Below are 12524 nucleotides of genomic sequence, written 5' to 3'. Positions count from 1 at the left end.
GTATCCAATGCTGTGCAAAGTCTTTGCCTAACTCAACAATGATGATGGTAACAATGGGCAATGGTAACAGACAACTGTGGCTACTATGGTAGATGCACAAATGCAAACTGAAGAGCCGAACCCACCAAAATGTCGGATGACAGCTGTATATCGCCAGAATGGGGAAAGGGTAGAAAATGTATATCACACCACCATAAAAGAACCAAGGGAGCTGCAGTGGTAAAGGTAAGTGTGAGTGGACCTGGATGGTGATGGAGGAATATATATGGCATGCACACCATATGAATATGCAAGAAAAGGCCATAGCTTGAGAAGCGTATGTAGGGCTTGGATGCCAATAAAAGGAACACCTGCTTGGGATGAAGTGGTTGCAGAAGCAGAGTATTATCTAAATGAGAATAAGAATAGTAAATAGTTTGCTACTTTAGATGTAACGAAAGAGGGGAGTGAGGGGTCGTTTGGGCCCCCGCCATACATTCAGTACAGCTTGGACCACTTGCTCTTCCAATGGTGGGGGATGCCTCCATTGCCCTTATGTTAACATCAGCCTTATGCTGACATTGGCATTGATGGAGCTATTGCGAGAGACACTTGGAATCCATTTTGTACACCCTCGACTCCATCCTTTTGGACTAGGCCCCATTGCGATAATACAAAAATGCCTCTCTCCCCTGTGCAGTGCTGCGCGTACCGCGCGCATAGCCCCCACCCTTTCTCACTGTGTCTGAAAGCTTCGCAGCTCCATTCTTTGAGATCACTGTCCCGTGTGTGAACCGGCGTGAGCCAGGCCTTGTAGCTCATCCATCTCCACAAACCTGCCCATACCCTCTCACCCTCACTGTTGGAAAATTACTGCCAGTGTAACTCTGTGTCCCTGCAAGGTATTCTCTTGATGTACCAGATATGTGACCCTGCCATGAAGCCCACCCCAGCATGCACTTAGCTAAAATCAGACCTCTGTTACAGTATATTCCTTCCTCTAACTAACAAATGTCAACCTGGCCCCCGCCTCCTTAATAAGGCCAGACCCACCTCGCAATTGGTTTATCATACTGGCCAAGACCCTTAACCTGGTACCCCATATAAGTCCCAATAAGTAATGGTGCGATTACATGAATACAATTTATAGGTTTATGATGATTTGCTCAAAGGAGTTGTAGTGACTATTGTTTAGTGCATGTTTAATGGTAGTGTATTATGTTCGCTTAGTTAGCGGCAACCCTGCCTTGCAGCAATCTGACCCGCACCCCGCCTGGACACAGACAGATGGACCTCGTGACGCTCACCCTCCCACCAACCCAGCAGCAAACCACGGAGGAGCAGCACCTATAGGTGCTTATACAACACAAGCTTGTGTCTAACCACAATGAACTTTGCAACATTTATGTCTGACATCATTTATGATGCTTTATGCCTTTATATCAATTGTAAGTATATTGTTTGCCAGAGCGCTCTCAGGCAGCAGAGTTCTCTGGATGCCAATTCTTTACAAAGAAAACTAAATCTTGCAGGCTGTTCTCTTAGTCTCATTCCCCGTTGGGGTGTGTCTATTTTATTTGTATTGCACATGCTAAGACGGGGATGGGCCTTTACAGCCTCAAAGAGAAGATTCCAAGGAAATGGATCTTTGCAGAAGGCACAATGGTGCAAAAAGAAAGTCAATTTCTTGGGTCATGAAGTGACTGAACATGGGTTGAATCCACAAAAGAAAAAGGTGGAAGCAATACAGAAATTGAATAATCCTATTAACCTGAAAGGACTGAAAAGTTTATTAGGGATGAGAGGATATAGCAAAAAATGTATTGAGAATTACGCCGAGATCACTCAACCCTTAACTAGATTACTGAAGCAGAGTGTCCCATGGAAATGGGAAAAAGAGCAATCTGAAGCAGAGATAAATTGAAAGAATGTCTCATGAAGGCGCCGTGTTTGGCCTATCCCATAAAGAATCAGGATTTCTTTGTGGAAATAGGATTCACAGATCAGTGTATGTCATCTGTATTATCTCAGAGGCATGATCTCAATCACAAAACTATCGCTCATGCGAGCAAGGCGCTATCTCAGGTTGAAACTAAATTTAGTGAATGTGAAAAAGCTCTTCTGACCACTGTGTGGGCGTTGCAGCATTTCTGTCCCATTATTCAGGGAGAAAAAGTAATTGTTGAAACAAATCACCAGCCCTTTCAATATTTACAAAGTAAAGGAATTAGATCAGGTAATTTGGCACAGTCCAGAATTATTTCCTGGAAAATTGCATTACAAGGATTCCCCGTGGAGGGAAAATATGGTCAGAATAAAAAGGGCCCAGTTGCTTAATGGTTAGCAGATCTGCATGATTGTGCAGCTGAATGTACATCTGATGAAACAGAAATAGAACTCAATTTGAATGAATTTGAACAATCCCCACACAAAGCTTTTATTGAAGAGGTGTGTAAAGATTTAACAACAGTGTACGTAGATGGATGCACATATCATGTGAAAAATGATGTTGAAAAGCAACTTGTGGCAGGGATAGGAAATGTTTGGTTTAAACAAGACTACATTCCAAATATAGGTATGTGAATTGGAGCTAGCAGCAGCTATATAGCAGAATGAGCTGCCATTTATAAGGCAACTGTCACCACAATAGAAAATAAATTCAAGGAAATTGTCATAGTGACTGATTCTGATTATGCACGAAACAGTTTTGGGGAGTATTTGCCTGGCTGGAAGGCGAAAAGTATGCTCACATATAACAAAAAACCTCTTAAACATGGAAAATTTTTCCAAGCTATAGACAATTTAGTATCAGAAAATGGTTTAATAATACACTGGGGAAAATTCTGTGGCCATTTAAAGACACAAGGGGAGGATAAGGAGGGAAATGACGAAGCAGATCATTTAGCCACGATTGGGGCTGTAATGGGAGAGTTATTTCCAATTGAACACCTGATGGGTGAAATACAGGTAGATGCGGTTACATGCTCCAAATCTCCAAAAGAGGTTGAACAGCCTGTGGTGCAATGGTGTTATGATACGCTAGATCAGGATCTAATTAAGGCACACAAAAAGAAGATCCAGTGGTAGGCATATTAAACAATCATTTAGTAGATGCAGAAAATAATCCTCTATCTGAAAATGACTGCAAAGTAAAAGAAGAGCTGAGGGTATTATTGAAAAACAAAAAAAAGATTAGGCTACAAGATGGTTTGATGATTAGGGAATCTGTAACAGGTCAAATACAATGGGTGGTGCCTCTTTCATTCAGAGGGCTAATATTACATCATGCGCATGACGCAATAAATGCAGGACACAGAGGCTCACAAAAGACTTAAAGGACTATGCGTACTGGCCGAATATGTCCCAAGATGTCAAACTATACACCAGAGGGTGTCTGGTATGTGCACAATTTCAACCTGCTTCACCAATGCATAAGCCTCCATTAATGAAAAGAGGTTTGCTCCATGGTCAGATTTGCAAATCGACTATGTTGGGATGTAAAAAGATCAGCTATAGGAAATAAGTATTTATTGACTGTGGTATGTATGATGTCCAAATGGGTGGAATGTATTCCTGCACTGGATTGCAGTGCGCCAACAGCAGCCACCTTATTGGTAAATCACATATTTTCAAGGTTTGATTGACCCCAAAGGATAGAATCAGACCGGGGAAGTCATTTCACTAGTTCCTTCATGAGCAAGGTGTGGCAGATATTGGGTGTAAGGAGGAAACTGCACATATCGTATAAACCATCTGCATCAGGGGGAGTAGAGAGGAGGAATAGATCTTTAGTGGATATACTAAAGACATTTGTAGCTGAGGCTTGCCTTTAGTATTAATGGCCATTAGATCAACCCCTGCTAAAGCAACAGGTATTACTCCTCATTAAGTATTAACAGGAAGAAAAATGGTGTTGCCACAACACTTATTATACAGGACACATAAGCAAACACTTGTGAGTGCACCCACAGTTCATGAATATGTGGAGGAATTGAGGAAGCACTTTCAACATGCATGTGCATTTGTGCAGCAAAATCTGGAGAGAGCCGCTGATGGTTCAAAGAACTAATATGATAGAAAGACATCTGTAAGAGAATACAAGGTGGGTGACTGGGTGTATAAATACCACTTTGGAAAAAACAGAAATAAAAATTTGAAATTTCTCACGGTACGGCAAGGCCATTTGAGATTGTGGATAAAATCTCCCCTGTAGTGTATAAAATTATGAAGAAGGAGGGTGAAATGGTGACAGATTAATTTGTTCATATCAACCAAATTAAACCCTGCCACACAAAACATGAGGTGAAAAGGCTTGAGCAAGTTGAGACTAGTTGAATATAATAAATGCAGTGGAAATATAGCTGACAGTGTAATTAAGGTAACTATGCCTGGTTGTTAGGAGGTATAACAAGATCATGAAAACACATAGTATTTTATCTGCTAGCAGACACATTGAAAAGAGACTGATTCATAATACATGTAACACAGTGACGTGAGATTATGTGTAATGTAGCATACACAAGGCCTCACTCCATGAACAAACAAAAATATGGCCTGGTAAGCAAGCAGAAGTGAATAGAGCCACATGTAACGTATTAAAAAAAAAGGGAAAAAAAGAAAAACAAAAGTGTTAATTTTTCTCATGAAAAGGCGCTTACCCAAACTGAGCTATCATAATATTGTGTAATAAAGTTTTTCTGCATGGGTTTCAAGTAAGTGACGGGATATGGCAAGGGATGGTAGAGATATGAAATATTATGGAGGAGTGTGTGTTTTGGTGGGAATTATTTTGATGCATAATATAAAATGTTGTCTTGTTTTTGTATACTATCTATTTAATTGCAGGTATCCAAAGTGGCATATCCAGGGAGCCATGGTGTTTTAAGCAATCAGATTTTATTTTCAGATCTTGTAGTAGAAGAGGGATAGACAATTTTTTTATGCTATGTGTTTAACCTGTTTCTCTTCTATTCACTTTTGAAATCACAAATTAATTGCCCCGGCAGAGCCAATTCACTGGGGCGATGGACCATTGGAGGCCACGAGATAGGAGGCCACGGCATTGGAGGTCTCAGGATTAAAGACCACAGCAGGAGGCCCCGGGAAAGCCCTCAGACTGAAGCATGAGGGTGAAGATATAGAGTCTGAGGTGCCAAAACAATGACATCTGTGAAGGAGACTCCATGGAGTGCCGGACCGCAGAAATTCTACTGTTTAACAGCGTTATGTGCAGTTTTAATCCAGAGACTGATGGACAGGATATCCCAGAGGCATGATTCTGGGAATACCATATATTCTGGGTACCAGGAGCTGAAAACACATAGGGGGGTAATTCATGGATTATTTGCACTGAAATAAATGGGATTTGTGCGCCATTATACCCGCAGATCCGCATTTGTTAAACAGGGATTTGCGGGCAGAATGGCGCACAAATTCTGTTTTTTTCAGTGCAAATAATCCATGAATTACTCTCATAATCTTCATTTTTTTTGTTCATCTTCCTGTTTATGTCCTTTCTCATTTATGGATCATGGAACATAATACTATGCTGTGCTCCACCAAAATAGGGGGTGGACTGTGGACAAGAAGTTTTAATTTTGTTTTCCTATGCAATTGCACAGTTGTGCTGTGTATCCATGGGAGAGTTTGCTTATACCGGAGAATGTGTACATATGAGATGAAAGTGGGATTCAAAGTCTATGATGTGTATTTTGAAATATGGACATGTCAGTCGGGTGTGTACATTTTATTTTATTTTACTTCATTAAATGTGGACATGCATATGTGGACTAATGTACACAATTTGAATATGGATGATTATTCATTGAGAGATACACATATATTTGATTTTATAACTGGGTTATTGTTTTCTGATGGAATGGAAAAGGAAGGTAAAGACTATCGAGCCCTCCGATACTGTGTTGTTTTGAACTGTTTATTTTATTCTGGTGGCAATGGGAAAGGAGAGGCACCCTGTATACATGCATTTTAGTGAATTGAATTTTTATTCCTCCCACTATGAGGTCATGAGAGGTCATAACTGTCGGAAAAGGAAGGAATAGAAGAGGCTAGGGCAGTGATTTCAATGGAAGCAACCATTAAAATGGGTGCACATGTGAGCAACAAATTATGTAGGCATGACATTAATTGTAGTGGCTCAGTACAGATAAAGATAAATAGGGATAGCGAATTATGTAGTGCAGGTGAAGGCAGAAAACAAAAATAACACATTGAGTTCATATGGAGCAGTTTACTAGGCTTTTAATGGTGGTAGAAAAATCGATGCGAAAGGTAGCAGATTCAAAATGCACTGAGCACATATAAAATGACTTATGTTATATACGAATTGCCATCTATGTGAGTTTGCATTATAGAAACTAACCCAGATGAATTAACTAACCATCCTGATTAAATGATATCCCATTAACTAATTAGTCCTCCTGTTAACATCACAATGCAATGCAAGTGAGCACAGATGGAAAATTCTGGTTTGTTCGTTCTGAGGAAATAAATGTGCTGCAGAAATGAATGGGCTGTTTTTTCCATTCGGGGAGGCCATTGTTCATGCAGGAAGTAAAAAGATACATACAGGCTCTCGTTAGGTGATTGGACAGAATGATCAGAATTGTAGAAGTTGCTGAAAATGTCAGAAAGAGGGCAGGTTTAGTTTTGAATGACAAGCAGGAGAGATAAATATAGGTAGGAGAAACGGTGTGGGGCTTTTTGGCTGTTGGCTGTCAGAAGAAGGTGTTGACGGTGAGCAGAGGGAAACACTGGGCTGCCAGGATTTAGTTGCAGCTCAGCTCCAAGGCTGACTTTCGGGGTGCGAACAGAGCACGGACGTTGCAACACTCCTTTGCTGATAACCCACGACAGAAACAGAAGGGGTTTTCTTGATAAAGCACAGAGACTTCACCGTTTAGGGTGAGTAGCTGTAAATTGAGGAGAGTGCGGAGAGAAAGAATTGTCTTTGCGATCAGATAGACTGAAATAGATCATTAGTTTGAACAGAATCATTGTTTTATTTTCCTTTCGGACACTGTGATTCCACGGAAAATGAAAAAGGCTTGTGGCATGAATTGTTTGTGTCTCTTCTCTTAGGAAAGCACACTTTGTAATTTCATTGTGTTCCAAGTTTTTGTAAGAAAGAATATGTTCTCACTGTGTATAAATCAATTTATGTATTGTTCATACAATTGCTGATTGTGTAACATATGTACTGCAACATCTATTTTAAAATATTGCATTAAAGAAAGTAATCACACAAAGAAAACAGAAGTGGTGGAGCTGTAATTTTTGTCTCTGTTGGTTACTTTGGATGAGGGAAACTATAAAGAGGTGTTATGGTTTAACCAGCGGAGGTAGAAATATTTACTGCCGGTGGTAGAGTATGAAATAAAAATCTGAGAAACATCCAAACAAGCTAGAAAACCTGTGTGTTTATTTGAGTTTGTTCAGCTGTGCATGCTGGGGGCTGAACAGAACCGTTAAACATGGCTGATGTCGTATATAAGTCATCAGCACAACATATGGTAATAGTTTGCTCCTACTAAATGTGTAACGTTCAGTTATATATGCTTACAGTCAACCCAAAAACAGAGCATAATTATAAAAGGGGGAAAGTTTGTTTCATCATATAGGGCAGTGCTATAAATATGCACACCACTAATTTACCACAACACTAAGATACCACCAATTTACCACAATACCAAAAATACCACCAAATTAGGTAATAGCTCTATGACAAAACCCCCTACAAGTTGTATTAAATTTGAGCCTTACATATTGCTTCGCAATTTGCACTGTTACGAAATGCCTTTATGTATAATGGCATAATATCTCTTTTTTCAATGTAATCACAGAATGAGGTAATATTTTTACTAGAGAGCAGATTAACTAAATACTGTTCTCCACTGTGGTCAGTCAGTTTCTTCCTGATATAAACAGCACCATCTTGTCCCATACCACAACCTCCTGCTTGCCATTTCATGCATATGCGGAAGATCTGCCCCATGGTTCCCATTGAGAGATTATTATCTATTTCACAGAAAGATGCCACAAATACACCAATCATTGCATCATGTCCAATTTTTAGTAGTTTATCACAAAATATATATATATTTTTGTTGCATCGTACATGCCCGATAACTGAAACTCAAGATATAATATTTTGATTGGTGTTGTGGGGGATAGCCCAAGCAGCTTGCGTAGGACTTTCGCTTAATATTTTCATAAGACATCTAGGTAATTTGAACCCCATATTTCCACACCATAGAACAGAATTGATCAGACTTTCGTCTGACATAGCAACAATACTGTCTGAAATGACATCCCACATTGTTTCATTACAAAGCAATTTATCATATTAACCACTATATTACATTTGCATTTTATCACTTCCCAGTGCTTACTCCATCTTAAGTTGCTTTGTATATGTAGACCTAAATATTTATAACTATCTACATGTTCTAGTCTCTGAACATTCAAGTTGCATGGATAGTTTCTTCTTCTACAGCATTTCAGGGTAACAAACATTGTCTTGTTCTTTTGCTAGGGTCATCCAGACGTGGACCCCTCTTGTTATGAAGGGAATCGCCATAGCATTTTGGTGCTGGACTGCCCATGTGGGCGGGACAAAGACTGATATGCAAAAGGATATTTCCCATCTGTGAAAGTTACAGTGAGCTAGAGTGTGACTGTGGACTCTAGAGTTGGTACTTTCCCATAAAACAGGCAATGTTTGCCATGTTCGTTCTCATAGAGGGGCGCCCATGACTATTTTTTTATTTTGTAAGGGACTTAGGTTTAGTCACCCTGAGTTTCCTAGGATCATCCAGACGTGGACCCCTTGCTCACTGTGCTCAGAGAGGCACAGCTCCACCTCACTGATGATGCCCAACAAGGCTGAAATACGTATATGGGGTTTCTGTTGGTATTCTTGTTCAGAAGGGAATTGCCATAGCATTTCGGTGTTGGACTGCCCCATGTGGGCGAAACAAAGACTGATATGCAAATGGATATTTCCCATCTGTGAAAGTTACAGTGAGCTAAAGTGTGGCTGCGGACTCTAGAGTGGGTACCTTCACATAGAACCGGCCATTTTTGCCATGTTCGTTCTCATAGAGGGGTGCAAATGACTATTTTTATGCTGTGTGTTTTTCCTCACAACCCATCTCGGTCCTTTTTGTATTTCTATGTTGATCGTTTTCACTTTATAAAGTGACATCTAATAGTCCAAACTAAAACAATACATGTCTCCTTTCACTTTACCAATGGGTTGTGTCCCTGAGTGAAGAATTGTCTGCTTTGCTTGGCTATGAGCTCTGGTGCGCCGAGGGTTGAACTTTCAGGACTTGCAATATTATGCAGGCTGCAAGATTTTGTCTGGTCAGAAATGACAAACCAACCTCTAGTTAAATCGAAAACACATGCATTTATTCTGTTAACCCAATTCAGAAGGATTACAGACCGTTTGCTGGGAACATAAAGATGCTACATATACTTAACAGAGAGGTTGACAATCACATCAATAAACGCATTGCATGTGCACCCGCCTGGTTCAATGCAAAGTGTAAGAAGAGTATAACACTGATGATAGAAAGAACCATTACTGTCAAAGGAAAGCAGTGGACAGTTGTTGATGGAAAGTAGTCAGGAGGGGTATCAGCTGCGTGATCTGTAATGGGAGGACTGCATGGTCCAACAACTGCACCTAGACTGACTGCCCCCCTTTGTGGAAGAAGCCAATGAAAGTATCCATGAAGGAGTTGGTGTTTTGCAACAACCGTTTATGTGATTTATCAGTCAAGAGACAGAACTATTTCTGTGAAGCAGTGAAAAGTACTGATGGTGAAAGAGCTGGGAAGGGTCCCAAGGAATTGTGTTGTTTTGGAAAAGATGGACGATGTGACCTATTGTGAACTGCTTTGAACTTGCGGAAGGAAGAGCAGATTACAATCTAAGATCTGAAAGAAGCTCTGAACTTTATTTTGAACACTACTTATTTTGATGCGGACATCCCTACACATTGTATAAAGTTAGTTGTGAGGGCAAGTATAGGTTTTAGACACAGTAGACATTTGAAATTCCTGGCACAGACTATCCTTAGTTTTATTTAGGTAGGGAAATCCCATCCTAGATCAGGGTAAATTGGGCATTACTCCACCCTGCCTTTTGAGTTTAATAAACCTGTGTTAACAAACCTGTCCCTGTTGTATGTGTCTGACTCATTATGCCTTCACAAATGGTGTCACGGGTGGGATACTCTCGATTTGTACACATTGAGGAACCCTTATGTTGCTTGTAGTCCAGCAACCATCAGGAAAGGAAACTATTGTAAGAGTTCAGGCTCAGGGGAAAGTTGCAACAGACAAGAGGTTACTATCCACACAGCTGCAGATTCCAAATAAGTGTCAAGACTTGGTGTATGGATCACAAATCCTTCTTGACACCCTTCCCTGACCACTTATCACTTGAAACATGGGGATAGAATCTGTTTAAATATTAGGTAACCCCACATATTTATTCGACAGGGGCCTTAGCTTCTTTTTGTCCTGGAAAAGGATTCTCCCCTTTCATTTCACCTCACCCTTCTCCAGATGTAGTCCGGGGAGAAGGGGAGGTGAGTTTAATCAGCCAAACTAAAACTGACTGAAACCCTGAAACAGAAAGGGACTCCAAATTTGTTTCTCTTTCTGATTCTGACAAAAACTCCATTAAATTAATTTTGCCTGCCGACACCATGGCATACTTAGACAAAGTATTGGCCCTTTTGGCAGCTCACCAAATAAAAGCAGACAAACGGTTTCATACCGTGTTAGAAGGGCTGATTGCCGCTCAAGAAAAAACAAACATTCCACAGGGAGTTCTTCAACCCTATAAAGAGGGTGATGATTTAGTACATTTTGTCTTAAACTTTGAAAGGTTAGCAACCCAGTTCCAATGGGGGGATGAGTTAAAACGTTGCTATCTAGGTCCCTTATTAAAGGGGGAACTACAAACTTTCTTCCAATTACTAAACCTCTCAGAACAGCCACCTTCGCTGAAATCAAAAAAGCTCTCTTAAAAAGAGTGGGACAAGCCAGCAATTTCTATCATCAAAAGTTAAGAAATATTATATTAAACCCCCGGGAAACACCAGTGAAGTTGGGAGAACTAATTAAAAACACAATGGGCCTCATTACAAGTATGGCGGTGCGGCAACAATGGCACCGGAATCACTACCAGCACCGCCATACTAGAAGTTCTGCTTGTGGGTGCCCTTGCAGCCACCAGGTCTGACCTGGTGGCCGTACCGGCACTCACAAGCAGAACATGATGGTAGCACCGGTACCGTTATTAACGGTACCGGTGCTACCATCCTCCCCATCCTATGGGGCTCGAATGGGAATGTTCCGGGCCCGGCACCCGCAAAAGGGCAATTACTGGGTCTGGCTGGGCCAGAATAGACCGGTAATTGGCCTTTCGTGGGTGCCGGACCCGGATGCAAGTTTGGAGGTAGCCTTGGCGGTAAAGCCGGCAAGGCTACCTCCAACCTCGTAATGAGGCCCAATGTCCTTATGGTTAGGAAATAAAACTTTACATTTAGTGTTGGAAGCCCCTAAATATAGACCACTTTATCAACTCCCTGTCTCCCTCACTTCAATGGGCTGTCTTGCAACTGAACAAACCCACCCTCTCTTTAGCTATTGAAACGGCCCAAAGTTTGGCTAATGTCAACAAACAGTTTCATTCATTACACCCAGTGGAAGAGAGGAAAGAAAATAGACAACCTCCCTGTCCCAACTTTCCACAGAGAGAAAGGATAAACATCCCCAATAGAACCAGGCACCTTACTAGGGGGGAGCGGGAAAGGATAAGGAGAACATCAGATCCCAAAGCCAAAGATGAAGACAGTAGACCAATGAAACCAATGCTCTCTGTATGTTTTTCCTGCAAAGAGCCAGGACATATAGCGAGATATTGCTCCCAAAATAAAAAGGAAGAACCAATGGCGATTGGATCCCTGATAGGAGAAGAATGGGTGAATACTTATCCGTATGGTCCTATTGAAACTCAGAGCAATTTCATTTGTGGGACATCAACTAAATCCACCCACGAATTTGTGAATGGGATTACGGTTCAAGCCCTGGTAGATTCTGGTAGTAAACAGATGGCCGTGTGAGCTGATCTAGTGCCACCTGAGAAATTAAATATACTCTGGAAATACTGTCTGTCTATTTTTGTGCTTATTAACCAATTTCTGATTTATTATTATTCAGGTACCAGCCTCTCATTATTGGTCTTCTTTGCATTCTTCCAACATGAAATTTCTGTCGGCTTAGTTTTAACTTCACTCTTAATTCAGTTGTTTGTTTACAACTTACGTCATCAACGCGACGTCAGACGCGTGCGACGCCACCGATGTCACCGCTGTGACGTCGGTTGCTTCTCCTCTACTTCTTCCTTACCCTTTTATTATTATTCAGGTACCAGCCTCTCATTATTGGTCTTCTTTGCATTCTTCCAACATGACGTTTTTGTCGGCTTAGTTTTAACCTCACTCT

Source organism: Ambystoma mexicanum, chromosome 12, assembly GCF_040938575.1.
Source record: "Ambystoma mexicanum isolate Mex_15411 chromosome 12, UKY_AmexF1_1, whole genome shotgun sequence".
NCBI classification, from domain to species: domain Eukaryota; kingdom Metazoa; phylum Chordata; class Amphibia; order Caudata; family Ambystomatidae; genus Ambystoma; species Ambystoma mexicanum.
Note: the sequence above shows the minus strand (reverse complement) of the source record.